This window comes from Cyprinus carpio, chromosome B19, assembly GCF_018340385.1.
Source record: "Cyprinus carpio isolate SPL01 chromosome B19, ASM1834038v1, whole genome shotgun sequence".
NCBI lineage: Eukaryota > Metazoa > Chordata > Actinopteri > Cypriniformes > Cyprinidae > Cyprinus > Cyprinus carpio.
Genome location: NC_056615.1, coordinates 17,413,586 through 17,430,873, shown reverse-complemented (window position 1 = coordinate 17,430,873; position 17,288 = coordinate 17,413,586). Strand labels below are relative to the sequence as shown.

At 35.5% G+C, this 17,288-nt stretch overlaps 1 long non-coding RNA gene across 1 annotated transcript; it reads right to left on the bottom strand.

Moving 5' to 3' along the window:
• Window positions 1-14,013: 14,013 nt before the first annotated feature.
• Window positions 14,014-16,564, bottom strand: LOC122140775. Its single transcript, XR_006157348.1, has 3 exons — window positions 15,731-16,564; window positions 15,135-15,646; window positions 14,014-14,288 (listed from the first exon to the last, which is right to left on the bottom strand). It is a non-coding gene; the product is annotated as an uncharacterized LOC122140775 (long non-coding RNA).
• Between the last annotated feature and the right edge of the window lie 724 nt (window positions 16,565-17,288).

Sequence of the window (17,288 nt, the reverse complement as noted above, 5' to 3'; positions counted from 1 at the left end):
CTAGCTGTGTGTGTTTAGAAATTATATTAACATTTATATTAAACAAATCAGTAACACTTTACTTCAAGCCTTTATGTATAATGCATTATAAAAGTAGTTTTAATGCATAAATTATGCCTTGTAATGCACCTTATAATGCATTGTATGATCTTATGAATAATTATAACCATAGTTATAATACATTATATTATTTATTCATTTAGAAAATATAATGCATCATAACACGACAAACAAACTTTCAGATAATATAATGCATTTTAACTTTTACAATTATTTATGAAGAGACATATTCTACAGTATTAATGTATATAAATGTTGAAGTTCTATTAACATTTATTATATATAAATGTACTAATTTATATCTAATTTATATAAAGCAGAACACTCTCTAAAAATAAGTCTCATGATTTATCTTGTTTCAAGTAATTCTGCATTTTTCTAACAGCATAAAAAAACTATGAACAAGGGTGAAAAAAGAGTGGCATATTACATCAATCTGTATGTGATGTAAATGCAGTTATATGCCTTTATATGTGTGTGGCATATTATTGTTCTCTGAGCCATTAAATGCTAATAATATTCTTTATACAAGCCAGATTTATTATTTTTCTTCCACATCTTTCTTCGCCCCTGCTTTTTTTGTCTCCTTGCCTTCCCTTATCATTTTCTCTTTGTTCTGAAATCCAAATGCTTTTAAATAATTAAGATAAAAATACTGACCTGAAAAATGCACTTCATTATTGGATTCATTCGTTCCCTTTTTGTGTGTTGTTCGTCTATTATTTCATTGTCCTTTTTTATTTATATAGACACCAACCCACTTTTTCAGACAATAACTCATTATCCATCTTTTGCTGAGTTAATAATGGACTTTAGCTAGAATCCTATCATGCGCCGATCCATTTCCCAGCACACTAATCTGTGCACAAAGATTTCTCTCCTTTGTAACTCCCCTCATCTGCTGGCGGATGGCTAGAGAGCCTGCACGAACGCTATATATGAATACAGACACTAAATAGAAATCATGTCTGCAATCCATCAAATGTTGATGTCAGGCCGCTGGCATTGCAACATAGCTGTCAATTTAATCATCTATGTTTCTTTAGATACTCCAGCCCAATGCTGTTAATTCTATTATCCCATAAAACAGTGCGTACATGGAAGTATAATTGAAGAGTGTGTGTATGCTGTCAGTAATACATACATGTGTATATTTAAGGAAGATGGGTCTGACTGAGACTTTAAAAGCAACAATAGTGTCCTTCTAATATCAAACTGAACCTGAAGCATAGCATTTTAATTAGCAGCGTCTCGTTCTCACTCACTCAGTTAATATATGAGCTATATTAAAGTTATTGTGAGTTATTTCAGCAAAAATAAATGTTCAGATGAGATCTAATTTATTTTCCATCTGTAAACCTCATTAAATACTGTTAGATTTACGTTTTAAGAACACACATTACTGTATAAATTACCTAATCTATTATATTTAAGCCCCAGTTATTGCACACAAGAGTGCTGTTGTTCCTAATAACATTACCTGCACCCTCAAACATGATTGCGAGTGTAATATTGCTTTTACACAACATTTCAGTGAATAAGTGAGTTACTTACTTTTTAATAGCTTACCATTTACATTCGGTTACTTCGCTTATTTTTGCGCCAACAAAAAAATGTTTGCTCCTGAAGGAATCAGCTCTTTGAATGAGCTTGAGTTACTCATTCACAAAGACGGTTAGTTGTTTCATTACAGAATAAATCAGCGTGTTTGAACAATACAGCTGACTGAATGATTCAAAGGACTCATTCATATCTGTATTGTCACTTGTCGCCACCTACTGGCCTAACGTGTAACCTGCAAAAACTGAAAAACAAGCATAGACTGACAGTCTGGAACGTGTAAACAAATACTCCTTAAGAGCTTCTCAATAAATCAAATTTGAAGACCGGAACTAACGGTTGTATAATATGTGACATTGTAAGATTGGAAATTGTGTTTTGACAGTTGAATAACTGATGACCAAAAAAAAAATAATAATAATAATAATAATAAAAGAAATTCATCTGAAAGGTAAATGTAATGTACAACTTACCATTAGATCAGTTAACCTCAAATCTGTTTTGACTGACCAAATCTCAATAATGTTGGTATTCAGATGAAATGACAAAATCTAATTAGACCACAGCCATTCACTAAATGTGTTAAGATTTGATTTTGTGTCATCTTGCCCCAGGGGGCATAGATTACTGCTTGATCTATCATAATATTATACTGAATAAATGTTACTATTCACTGTTAAATCTAATACAATGTCATGGCATACGTTTGCAAGTTTATGAGAAAAATACTCCATACTATTTTCCATCCTCCTTCTAACATGCACATAAACAAGCCTTGACTTTGGATAAGAACAGCAGAGGTGCGTTTCCATTGCACCTGGGATGATCTCCTCCTATGCCCGATCTTGTCTTGAGAAGCTTTTGCATGCCCTCCAGTGCCAAAATACTTTCTCTTACCTAAACGCACACAGTCCCACCCTCTAGACACATTTCACCTCTCTCTTTGTAGTACTAGCACAGTTTACACTAACTCTTGACAGGCACACGCACACACCTCCCCATCGGCTCTCTTGGCAGGTGAGCACCCTTCTCTGCGAGGTGTTGTCCTCCGGGAGTCTCTCCTTGCTGATGTGCCCTCTCAACTGCTTCCTAATCACAAGGACACTCACCTGGCTTTGTTCTGCAGGGAGCCATTACCATAATCAGGCCACAGAAGACAGCTATTCAATTAGAGCTAGAGAGCCAGGAAATACAAAGCATGCAAGTTTCCGCTTATACGGAGAGCTGCTTTATCTCATGCTGCTGTCCATCTATCATATCACTAATGGGCTTGCGCTCACTCGATCATGCAGAAACACACTTTTTTTTTCTTTTTGTCCTGCAGAGGTGTGAGGAGGTTTGGTGTATATGAGTCACATACACATGCAGCATCACGTGCCAGAGGCAGATGGCAGCAGGTTTTATGGTGTATGTGTGTTTGGCATGCCAAGCTGTGATTGCACAGACACTCGGCTGAATATTCAACATAAACTGCTCAATCTCAACCTATGCAGAATTTCAGAATAAAACCGTTTTTGTGAAAAACAATGGTCCTTTATGGCTGAGGAAGGTTTGAGTTTGAGTTCAAGTAAAGCATGTTTACATGGTACATTATAATTTTAAGACAAGACACTACAGGACGAAACATTATTTATTCAAGCACCGGTCAGTTTTGAGTTTTTGGGCGATTTGGCTTTTCATAACATGTTGTTTCAGAGTAGAAAAAGTAGAGGAGCCCCCCCCCCCCAAAAAAAACCTTTTAATCTTATTTAACTTTTATTTAACTATTATTTTTAAATAACTTTTTAGTTCACTGTTCCTGGCTGGTGGAATTAACTTCCCACCACTATCTGGAAGGCTGAATCCCTGACAATTTTCAAGCAACACCTGAAAACTCATCTCTTTTGTCACCATTTGACTTCATCTTAAAAAAAAAAAAAAAAAAACTTTGCTTTCTTTTTTCTTAATCTCTCCCTGTCGAGCTTGTACTACTCTGATCAATGTCTGAAACTTTGTATTGCAAGCACTTTCTGCATTTATTTGCCTCTTTTTATGATGAATCGCTTATTGTATACCTCATTTGAAAGCTGCTTTGGATAAAAGTGTCTGCTTAATGAAAAAATATTAAATGTAAAAGTAAATAAAATGATGTACAAAAAAACTATAACTGAAATAAAAAAGAATAAAAACTATATAAACATTAAAAAACTAAAAACTAATAAAAATGACAAAACCACACCACAATTACCAAAATATAAGTGAAATTAAAAATAAAACAATTTAAAAATAAAACCTAATATTTAAAATCCAAAATATTAATAAAAACTATACAGTTATCTCAATGATATGAAAATAACATTGCTGCTGACAGTATTTTCTGATTTATGGAGTGATAAAAGAGATATAAATCCCCTCTGTATAGCTGTATCTAAAGTTCAGATTTCTGTTCAAAACATATGCAAATTAGTAAATATGTAATTAGATAATAGGTAATTTGCATATTTAAATATAACATAAAACTTGTAATACAAAAAAAAAAATCTATTCTTAATGTAATAAATCTATCTGTTAATTATTTATTTATTTTTTTTACTCTGTTCACCTGGGGTGTCTTGCCTTAAGTGATCGAAGAAAATTCAATTGTTCATGATATGATCCTGTTGAAGCGTATGGGGGCATTCTGAGTTCATGGATGTATGGAGTGTCCTATATTCTTCAGTGCTACAGATTAAACAGCGCTCCAGCCCCCACCTGTCAAGTCGGAGCCAATTCACACACATAAAGCACACAACCCCCCATCACTGTCATGTCAGACCCACATATAGAAGTGTGCAGACAGATTGCTCGACCCACCCACACACAGTCCCCACCCCCAATATTCTATCATCAATTTCATCATTACCCGCCACATCCAGGTTATATGTTGGCCAGCACCAGCAGCCACTTACCAGACAGCAGCAAGAGGATTAGTAACTGGAGACCTCATGTATGCGTGTCACTGATACATCCAGAACCTGCGCATCAGATACACACTGGATGGACATGCTCATAGCAGCGTGAGAGAGAAGATTAGCACTATGCTTGATATGTGCTCTGGTACTAGCCATCAGTGCACAGTAAATTGAACCAAATTTTACCCAGAATGCACCTGGACTATAGATAGTCAGAAAGATATCATAACTTTAGATGGATTAAAAGCCAGTTTATAAGTGAAAAAGTTATGTTCAAATCAGTATGAAATCAAAATTTTTATTTGCTTTCTAAATACACTGCTGGTCCTAAAAGTGTGTAATTTATGATAAATTACTACTATAATACCTATAATATACAAAGACAACGATAAAGCAGTCATTTAGTGATTTGTCCAAGAAGTGTAAACCAGAGTGGTAGATCAAGAACTGATTTTAGATTCTAATTCAAGTAAAACATGTACATGTTGGCAAATGGATTGGGATTGATAAAATGGATGGATGGATGGATGGATGGATGGATGGATGGACTGATTGATGGACATGTTGAGCAAAAGAACGATAGATAGATCTATAAAATGAATGACAGACAGACAGACAGACAGACAGACAGACAGATAGATAGATAGATAGATAGATAGATAGATAGATAGATAGATAGATAGATAGATAGATAGATAGATAGATAGATAGATAGATAGATTATAGCATAGAACTACATCAGCACAACAGCACTAACCTCTTGTAACACCAGAGTACATCAAAGTGAAAAACCTTTAAATGCACCGAGTCATGTGGGAAAAAAGAAACCCGGAGTTAATTTGACAGCATAATCCCGCATGTAACACCGGGGTCCAGCACACCTGCGGAGAGGAGACGAGGGCGTGAGGGGGTGCGGAAAACTCTCTCCCCCTTCTCCCAGGTGATGGCAAGGACATTCTCTCATCTCAGGCAAACAGATGAGATGATAAAAAAAGGAGGAAAAGAGAGAGGAAAGGCGAGAGTGAGTGCCTTCATCTTCAGAGAGCCACTTCAAAGGCATTAAAGAAGGTAAGAGAGAGAGATCATTAGTGCTCGGGCTCCAGTGGACAAGCCACCCACCGTGGGAGAGGCTGACCCCACCGATCGCATTTTCATGTGAAGCTGCTCTTCTGCGTGCACTGCTTTAACTGTGTGTACATGACTCCACAGCCCTGAACAAAAAATTTTTAAGTAATAGACTAGAACGTCACATAAATACAAAAATACAAATACACACTGAAAAAAATTATGAAAATCTAATTATGAAAAATTGCTAGTAAATTCCACAATTATTTCACCATGCTTCAACAAGAACACAAAAACACCACAAAAGTATAAAAAAATAGTCTATATGACTTGAGCACTAGAATCTGAAGCTATTAAAGGAATAGTTCACTTCCAGAATAAACATTTCCTGATAATTTACTCACCCCCACATCATCCAAGATGTTCATGACTTCCTTTCTTCAGTCTTCAGAAATAAAGGTTTTTGAGGAAAACATTCCCTGATTTTTCTCCATATAGTGGACTTCAATGGCGGCCAACAGGTTGAACGTCAAAATTGCAGTTTCAGTGCAGCTTCAAAGGGCTCTACACAATCCCAGCCGAGGAATAAGGGTCTTATCAAGTTAACATATTGGATGAGTGAGTAAATTATCAGGAAATTTTTGATCACACAAACCTATCATATTGTTCCAAAAGACTTATGAGTTTTATGGACCACTTTCATGATGCTTTTAGTGTTTTTTTTTTTTTTGTCATTTTGTAGCTTAGAAGACTCAGTCCTCATCAAAAATTATTTGTGTGTCTGTGCTCAATGCATGAAAGAATGTCATACAAATAAAAATGTGCATATTTCATTAGTGACCTAATAAAATATTTGAATAGAGCAAAAACATAAATATTTTGTATTCATTTTATGCAATACCTTTTTTGATTAAAAATGTCTAAAATCCTTTAATTAATTTAAAGATTTAAATGAAAAAAAAAATCCCAGTTGTTTCAAAAATATCTCAGACTTTTGGACTACACTGTATATACAAACAAATAACCAGCATAAGTAAAAAGGCCAAGGAAATAGACTTGTAAAGGGCAACAGACACAGATAATAAACAGATTTTCTCTCTTAAGCTATATCTGTCTTTCACAATCTATCTTTCCATTTACATCAGGATGTTTTATTCTGGGAGTGTGATGTAAATCTCCTCTGTAAATGAGCAGATTTTACATGGCTGATTACAGTACACAAGACTCATTAGTGCCTCATTAAGACATTACACACACACACACACACACACACACACACACACACAAGACACACACACAGCACAATGAAGGACAGCATGCAAAAACAACAATGAACGCAAAGCATTCAAATGTATGAGCATGTTTATTCATTCTCTTACGCCGACGCTTCAACAGACATCTGTCATATAATTGCTATGTGCCACAAAATATAATCAGTACTAACAAGTTTATTTGCAGATCCAGAGGGAGATCTGCATGTGTGAGCATGTGATGCGTGTCTACAGTGTGATTTCATGTTCATGCAATATTGACTTGAAAAGAAACAGTGTTATAAGGCTTACAGAGAAATTGCTTTTTACACTCTACAACAACATACAAAGTCATTTTCACAAATATATTGCAAAAAGCCATTTTCACATATTGTTTTGATTATTTAAAGCTGATCGTTTAACAAAACCTGCATTCATGGTGGTACATTGTTGCACCAGTAAACCAAGATATTAAATCAAGATATTTGCTTTCACATTTCATTCATTTTTGCATTTCTTTAACATTTTTACATGATTTGAAACAAAAGCAATTTAAGTGTACAAATACTGTCTTTCTGAAGGGCAAAATTTCTACAGGCTATTGACCCTACATCTTTTTACTTATCATCCCAAGTCTTCAACCACTAAGCCAAACACCAAAGCTCTGATTAAAAGCTTAAAATTGTTACTTAATGAGAGCTATAAATTCATAAGCCAGGTGGTGCAAAGACAGAGCATGTTTCCTCATGTCTCCTGTAAGAGCTCACTGCTGTGATTATATTCAGAGAGGATAATCAGTGATGGTGAATCTCTGCTCTCTGCATGGGCTGAACAGACTCTTTTAAGCTTTTAACCTTAACCCTACGTCCACTGGCATGGAAGAAATCCACTCAATACCGCTCAAAATCACAGTGTGTGTCTAAAATGTAGAGCAAGAGTGGTCTTCAATATGGTCTGTGATTGCTATGATCATATATATGAACAATTGCCAAAAGCCATTAGGCCACAAATGCCTAAAGTATACATTCATTGTCATTATAATATATTTTTTTTAACCAAGTGTGCTCTTGAGCTCAAATTGTGGATTGTGGGTCAGTGGATTTTAGGTTATGATCAAGGAGTTAAACTGGGACAGAAAAATCCTAAACGGCATACTGGAACATTTGATTAAATAAAAATAAATAAATAAATAAATAAATTATTTTGAAACTAACTTTTTTATACAACAACAAGATTAGCAATACAATTAATGATGATTATTATTATTTCCACATGCTATGATAAATAGTCATGAGGTAAATAAGAAATTAATAACTAAAACTACAAAGAATGACACCAATTTTGAATGAATGGCTCGATTTTGAGATTACATTGAATTGTTATTAAATGAATTGAGTTTTTTAAAGAATTGACTTTCAAAAACAGTGAGCATTATATGACAACCAAGATCATTTAAAAGTAAAAATAGAGAAAGTGATCGTGCACAATTAAAATATCCCATATTGACTAATACATCTATCCATCAGTTCTCCAAACAGATTGTCCAAGGATGCTGGAGCCTATCCCAGCATCTTGGGCTGTAGGCGCGGGAAAAAAACACAGACGGATGGCCAGTAAATTACAAAACCAACACATAGAGACATACACATTCACACCTACAAACAATTGAATGTCTCCAATTCATGCAGGACCTTGTCTTTGGATTGTGGGAGAACATGCAAGCTCCACACAGAATGGCCTCATGGTGTTCGATTGATTCCAATACATTAACAGTACCCAATACAGTACAGATTTATTGTAAATTTTTAATTGAGATGATTCAGAATGCAAACAGATAGCTTTCTCAGATTATTACACAGCTTCTTGATCAGTACTAGGACTGCATTCATGGCCGACCACTAAACAGGCCTCATATCAGCACAGCGAGAAACTTGTAAAACACAGTGTTGCAGAATGCGAGACATAATGATTACATCAGGTGAAGGCTGCCCTGCAGCACTCCAGCGTATGTGTTTGTATGCGAGTGTGTTTAGGCTTGTTTTTGCTGAATAAAAGCAGAACAAATTCAGGCTACTGCGGTAAGCTCACCATTCATCATCTTTCATCGACAAGGTGAGAGAACGGCAGAGAGAGAGAGTACAGCTCCATGAATAATGGAGAGAGTGTGGTGTGGTCCCAGGGCTCAGAGAATTACTTTCACTTTGCAGCATTTAATCAATGGCTTCAACATCTCGTTCTCTCTCGCTCACCATGTGGTCGGCGGCACAGTGCGCAGAGAGTATTACCAGCCCCACAGATAAATCCCGGTGGGATATCTCCAAACTTTCCTTGTACCTTTCCCTCTAAACTCTTTCTTTTCCTCTGTTCCCTTGGACTCTTTGAAATTGCAATGGGAAATTGAAAAAGGTGTAGACTTAACAGCTTACAGTAATCCATTGCCCACTTATTTTCTGCAAAGATAACTGCGAAGGTTAAGCCATTATGCTTCAAAATACAAGAACTCATTTCTTTTTTACAATTGTTGTAGGTTATTCTTGCTTTCCTGGGGTAAACAAATGTGACATTTAACTAATAGCCAACCGATCTCAAGCTTTTGTTACCTATTTGAGATGATGGCAAGAAGATTGAATAGACACAAAGCAAAATAGATTCCATTTTCCCCACTGATGCCTCTAAGAAATGATGAATTCACTTCACAGTTAAGACAAAAACATCTCCATGACAACTGAATAGCTGGTGAAGACCTTATAAAAATACATCAGTGCCCAGTAAAATGTTCCTGCTTTGTTTGCAAGCTTTTCCACAGCACTAGTGAGTTCAGGAGTTTCAGAGCAGACAATCCAGCGCCTGAGGAAAGGGGCAGCTGGATCACATCTTTGTTTTGGACGTCTGGCTGGAGATGGAAAAACTCTGTGCCCACAGGGTAAACTGACTTCCAGTCCAGCATTGAAAAGATTGGTATGGAGTGTAAATTGGTCATATACTGTACAGCATAGACAGGGTCACAAGTGCTAGGTCTATTCAAACTGAAGGGCATGTGCCCCCTCATGTTTCTGAGCAAAGTGGGTTTTTGAATGTAACTTCCTAAAAATGATTTTATCTTTGTTCAGACAGGCATAATTTTTTTTGTTTTAGTTTTTTTGAATCAAATATTTATGGAAGCTTGTTTCTGCCACTGAGGTTTATCTCACAATTCTGTTTGTATCTTACAATTCTGACTTTTTTTTTTTCTCAGAATTGTGAGATATAACACAGAATTTGGACTTTTTCTCCATAACTGCAAGTTTATGTCTCGCAATTCTTTTCTCAGAATTGCAAGAAAAAAAGTTAGTTCTACCAGAAAGACTCGGAGAAGATATTGTAGCAAATCATCCATTTATTAATGACCCAGCAAGCTATACATATGATAATATTTGGCGCAGGCCCCATCCGTAACTAGCAGTCCGAGGGTACGGATTCAGCATTTCCTGCCTGAAGACGAAGGCAGGGGCGCAGCCGACCCCCGTGGGGTTTTGGGAGGGACCATCCTGGTGGTGGTGGAGTGGTTGGAGGGGAAGAACATCCTGCGGTGGTAAGGAAGATGGAGAGAAGAAGCTTTGTTATTGGTGAGGGAGGAAACCATCTTGGTGGTGGAGGGGTGGATGGTGGTGAGTGAAGCGTTCAGCATCTGCAAACTCAGACAAGTGTAAGCAAAGGTCCTTTATACTTCTATTATTAGAACGTGATTGGACAATTGAGAGGTAATAAGTGACGCTAACAATTGAGTCTTCCCGGCAGAACTTATGCTAAAGCTTCCATTTCACACATTTCATGTTCTTATTGGTCTAAAGTCTAATTTAATTTTTTTCTTCTCTTAATTTTTTAAATCTCATCTTAGTCTGAGCTTAGTTAGTCATTCAGGTCATAACATGCAACATCATACAAAATGCAATATTTTAGATGTTTCGCTATTTTTTCCTCATGTTGTGAAATATGTGGCATTGACTATTAGGTTACTGAGTGAAAGTGTCAGTGACACTGGATACAGTTTATGCATGAATGCATAAAATGCCTCGCTTATGTAGTCTCATGTACCACCGTGAGATGCCATGAAGGACACGAGCAGAGGCAAATATTCCTGTTTTCCATCCTCTCCTTTCACACTGACAGCTACTCTAACTTGTTGTACTGTATGAAAAAGTCTCTTGGTATCGTGCAGGTGTTACATCATCACTATAGCAACCGGTGTACTGTAGATACACCTGATGCAGCCTACACTGTATGTACAAACAGATCCGATTGCATTACTTGCAACTAGACAGTCTGTACTAAAGATTAATTTTGAAAACTAAATCAGACTTGTGTGAACTGCAAACAAAGCCTAAGTTGCATGATTTTTATACTATAAAAAATGTCTAAAACGGCGTCTAAATTGTATTATTTGATCTTTTTTATCACTATATATCACTGTTTTGATATTAAGCAGCACAAATGCTTTCATTATTATTAATAACAAGATTTTTTTTTTCTTGAGCACCAAATCAGCATATTAGAATGCTTTTTAAATTGAGTCAGGACTGGTAAAATAATAATAACAATAATAATAATAATGCCCCCAGATAAGGTCACACAGATATACTAAAAACAATCTCTAAAATAAAACAATGGTTAAACTTTAAATCTAAATATTAAATTAATAAATATTACGTATTAAATAGATAGCTCACCTCACCCAAAAAAAAAAAAAAAATGAATCCCTCTAATTTCAAACCTGTATGACTGACTTTCTTCTGTGGAACACAAAATACGACATTTAAAAAAAAAAAAAAAAAATGTTTTAGTGTTTTTTCATTGTGCTATTCTTTTTGGACCCCATTGACTTTCATTGTTTGGACAAATATCTTCTTTTGTGTTCCAAAGAAGAAAGAAATTCATTCAGATTTTAAATTACATAAAGATAATTTTGGGGTGCAATATCCCTTTGAGACACCCTGAACTAACTGATGACTTACGAACATTAATAAGGGACGTGACACCAGTAGACTGAGGACTGATTAGCACAATGGCTGGCGTCCTTGCGTGGGTGTGCCATAGATTACCTGTACAGACACGTAAAGTGCTTTTCAATTACTGCCAACGTGACATTTTAACAGTTCATTATCTTCTTGTTAGATTACAGCTACCTAAAATGAGCTTAGTTTTGAGTACATCTGAGTTCAGTAAGGAATTTACTGTATCAGTGATCATTTGCACAGTCTGATCCTGGATCAGTTTGGAAACTCTGAGAATCTCCTCTGTGAATTAACTTGTATTAAATTAATTAGCCGTGTCTCTTTATTTGCCTTTGGGAGATGCTAACTGTACCCCCTTCAATCCTCAACAGACACCTCAGGTTTAAGATCAGTACACACATTTACACACACACAAATCCTCAAACATCGAATTGACGTCGATGCCAAGCACAGTGAATTGTTGCACTGACAGACATGTCAATTTATAGTCAAGCGGGAATATAAAGAAAACTGTCTCTCAGATCATAATAAAAACATGTAAATGTATGACAGACATTTGAAAACAGACATGCATATTGAGGTTGTGAAACTAGTGACTAATGACACGTCGTACATTTGGGCTCGGATCTGGACGTGTGTGAGATTCTCTCGTGTCTGTCATCTTCCACATTTCTTTTCCATGTTGTTTATTCATCTTTGTGGTGATGGGAAAACACAAAGCCACTGATCCATGTCCACAGCTGACAGAAATGGAACAGGCTCATGGCATTATCCTCTTGAAGAAAACTAAAAAAAAAAAAAAAAAAAAAAACTCTGGTAAAAGTGGAGGAAAGGAAGAGGGAGATTTAGGGGTTTAGGATGAGAAAAGATAGGGAAAGAGAGGCTGAATAAAATAAAAGGCTTTAAAATAACTCTACTGAATTCTTATATATAGTCATTTTTGTATTACATTTTGTATATGTAGACATATGTCTGATCTGAATTGAGCCGTAGGCACAGCATTCAGAATAGAGCATATCATTCCACATGAAGAATTACCTGGAAGAACATATGTCTTCACAAGCAGTGCACAGTGACTGTAAAACCTGCAGTGATAAAACGCATAGGCATATCAAAGATACAGCCCCATGATTCAATCCAACACTGGGAGGAAATATTGTAACATGCCTTATTTATGGTTTATCTCAATTTTTCTTTTTCTTTTTTTGAGCATTTACTGTTGAGTCAGACTGGAAATGTAAAAATGAGAGAGGAGTTTTCAAACTGGGTTCCAGAGGTAAAACAAAATGTGAGAAAATAAAAATATTTGACAAAATTTTGCTTTTGGGGCCGTCGACTTAACTTACAAAAAATATAATATTCTACCATTCAAAAGTTTTTGATTTTTAAAATGTTTTTCAAAGAAGTGTTTTATGCTAGTCAAGCTTGCATTTGTGTGATCAAAATACAGTAAAAACAGTAATATTGTGAAATATTACTATAACTTAAAATAACTTTTTCTATTTTATATATTTTATATATTTTAACATATAATTTATTCCTGTGATGACAAAGCTGAATTGTCAGCATCATTACTCAGTATTCAGAGTCACATGATCCTTCAGAAATCATTAATCAATAATATGCTGATTTAGTGCTTAAGAAATATTTCTTATCATTATCAATGTTGAAAACATGTGCTGCTTAAAATATTTTTGCAAACCTTGATTAATTTTTTTTTCAGGATTCTTTTATGAATATAAAAATGTTCAAAAGAACAGCATTTATTTGAAATAGAAATCTTTTACAACATTATAAATGTCTTTAGCGTCACCTTTAATTAATTTAATGCATCCCTGCTCAATAAAGTATCAATTTCTTTCCAAAAAATCTTAATGAATGGTAGTGTAGACATAAAAAATTTCAATGCAATATATTTTTTGCATGTCTCTTTGAAATTATCTTTATTGTGAAAATTACAATAAATATTTTATTGTATTGTGTTTTGTTGACAATTTAAAAATAAATGTTTCTGTAATTTTGTTACTTTAATGCTAAATAATCTAACATTAATTGTACATAAATTATATTCGTGAGTTAAAAAGTTTGAAAACCTGATGTGATGCAAAATCCACTTATTTTTGCCTTCATGTAAGGTTTCATGACACAGTACAAAAATCATGCTAAATTGTTATAACACAAATACATCATTTGGATTAAAAGCTATTGCTGATTCTGGTGACTAATTAAATAATTGACACAAATCTATACTTTTTCTCTCTCACACACATACGCACCCCACAAAGACACAGAACATTGGTCACACAAAAGTCCAATTTGTCAGCAAGGCTGGATTAGTCTGTCTGTGTGACAATTTGCAAACCGGCGTCGCTCCATGCTACACGGCTCCCTCTGTTCCAGCGGTTCCACTCATCCATGGGATTACAGAGGAGCTGACAGGAAAGCAGAACGAGAGCTCAGACACTGCCAAAGGCTGAAGAGACAAAAGACCCCAGAATAATAGATACACACGCTGAAAGTTGGTAACTGAGGATTCTGCAACTACTGTAAATTTCAGGAAGCCATAGTGCTTACACTGTTCACAGGAGTCATATAACGACCAATCGTTAATTGTAGGGACATTTATAGCTTTCCTACATTTAAAAATGAAAATTACACCTAAAAATCCGTCATCATTTACTCACCCTCATGTTGTTCTTAAACAGTGCTGTTTTTGTTAAGTAAAACTATTAAACTAATAAAAATGGTGTCAGTAATTAGAGTGAAATAAAATAAAATATATTACATGAACATTTATATAAATGTTACGGTTAAATCAAAATGTTGCCTTGTCAATTAAACTAAACTAATAAAAATGGCAAAAGCATAAAACAAAATTACTAAAACAAAAATTGTAACTGAAAATATAAAAATTAACGCTAATTCAAAATGTTAATAGATATAATAATAATATATAAATAATACTAAAATAATGCTGTTCCAAAAAGACTGTTCTTCCATAAATAAAGAAGTTCTTTAAAAATGTATGTCAATAAAAGTCAATGGAGTTCAATGCTTTTGATCTCAAATATCTTCTGTTGTGTTGCACAGAATAAAGAAAGTTATTTAAGTTATATATCTATTATGTATGAGAAATCACCCCTTTAAAGCATTCAGGGAAATTTCCAAAAAGGAAAAAAAAAGTACTCTCTTTTTAATTTTTATTTATTAATTTATTTATTTGCAAAGGCATGAATCTAAGCTTAGAAAATTGGAAGCAACAGAACACATTTGTTTACCCAAGCAGGTACAGTCAAAGCCTCTGTCACAACCTCTTTATCCAGCTGAGGAGTGCCACTTTATGTGACTTTATGCAGCTGACAGAAAGCAGAGAGTGACTCTTCTTGTCCTTAAACTGCAAAGTTTTGGATTAATCCTCCTGTTGGTCCAAAGCTCTCTGGAGGGAAACAGAGAGGACAGGAGACATATTGTTATTGAAAAAGAGGAAAAGAACAGAGAAAACAAAAAAAAAAAACCTAAAAAAAAAAAAACTTAAACCCTCTCTGAAAAGAGATGTGTTCCGCCTATATAAATAGAGGCCGTTCAGTCTGCCTCGACGCCAGCTCCGTTTCATCTTTTGTCTTCTGCCTCCCTTGACTTCTCCATGAACCCTGCATCTTTCGAGATGTCTTCAAATCTTTTAAGAGTATTTGGGATATTCCCTGTATTTTGACAGGCTTTATCTCGTTAGTCCTTCGCTACTCCTGCTCTCCCGCATCTTTTTGTCCTTTTCCTTTCCCCTCAGCAATCACTAAGTACAGAAAACAAAGCATGGAAAGTGAACGCATAAGAGCAGAAATAAAGAACAAGGCCATAAATGCGATCAAGTGCAGACCTGAAGAAATAAACAGCTTATTTGTCAGGCGTTTCGCCGCTCTGATCTTCTGCAAGGTCTCCTACTTGAGTTTTCTCTGTTGATTTCCTGCCTCTCCGTGTGATGAATTTGTGCAGCAAAGGGCCGATGAATAAATAAACAAGTCAACAATCCCTTTTGTTCAGGGACGGGAGGCTGGAGTCCTGTAAGAGGAGTGCAGTTTTATGGGGAGAAAATGTGCTGTTTCTAATGCTGCCTAAGCCCTTAAGCTGCTCATTTCAAGGCTATTGTTACCTTACCATTGTGTTTTTCCCTCCATCTCTCCAGCGCTCTTGCCTCCGTAGAGGAATGAGGGTAGTTCGTGGCTATGGGTTCGAGGTAAGGTGAAAGGCATGCTGGGATATCCCAGAGCGGCCAGTGTGATAGAGGATGATCTACTGAGTTTGAGCTTAAGATTCAATAAGAGTGCCTCTTGAGGTTCAGCGGCTTAACACAGACGCATATGGACATGCACACACAAATACACACTCACTCACTCACGCTCTCCTTTAATGTGCGTTTCCCTTGTTCTTTAGTATCCTCATACCACATCAAAGCATGAAAGGGAAAAAGAGAGAGAGGGGAACGAGAGCTCCAGACAGTCTGAAAAGGAGAGGTCCAAGGTAGGACATTAGCATGGAGAGGAGCAGACACAGATTACGGGAAAGAGGAGGCTCTCTCGGGTCCTCTTGCCAGTTTCCTTTCAGACTCACCGCAATTATTGTGTTTATGTGGAAAAGAATATTCTGATTAATTGGCATATTCCTGTATTAATCTGAATTACAGTGTGATGTAAACATATTACAGAATATTCAACGGTACAGAACATGCAGTTACATACAGTATATATGTGCATCTACCATTCAAAAATGCTGGGGACAGTCAGATTAAAAATAAATAAATAAATAATAATAATAAATGCTCTTATTAAGCAAGGATGCATTATATTGATTAAACGTCAATAAAGACATTTATTAAGTTGCAAAAGATTTCTGTTTCAAATTAGTGCTGTTTTTGAACTTTCTATTCATCAAACAATCATGTTATCCTAAATGTATAACAGTTTCCACTAAATTATTAATGTCACACATGACTGAAGGGGACGATGAAGAAGATTAATTAGAAAGTCTTTATTTAATACACTCAAAAGGCAAATCTAACAAAGAGAGATGTAAAAGTATAACTCATGCACTAACGACAAATGAACACTGAAAAGACTGCAACTTAAATACAGTACCAAGCAAATAAGGGAAATAATGATAAACACCTCTGAGATTAAATGAATCACAATGACAACAGATAAGTAAGCAAGAAACTGAACCAAGACAGGATACAACTGAGAAGAAACTAAAAGTCTATAGGGCCTTTCGCACCACAGGAACCTTTTTATAGTACCAGAACTTTAGTACTGTACATTTAGTTCTGGAACTAATGCGGATGGGAAAGGCCCTTATGATAATGAAATTAACTTAGCAGAACTGTGACAATTAGGCAGCACCACTACATTTATACATTTATAAGAACTTACTTGAGCGCATAC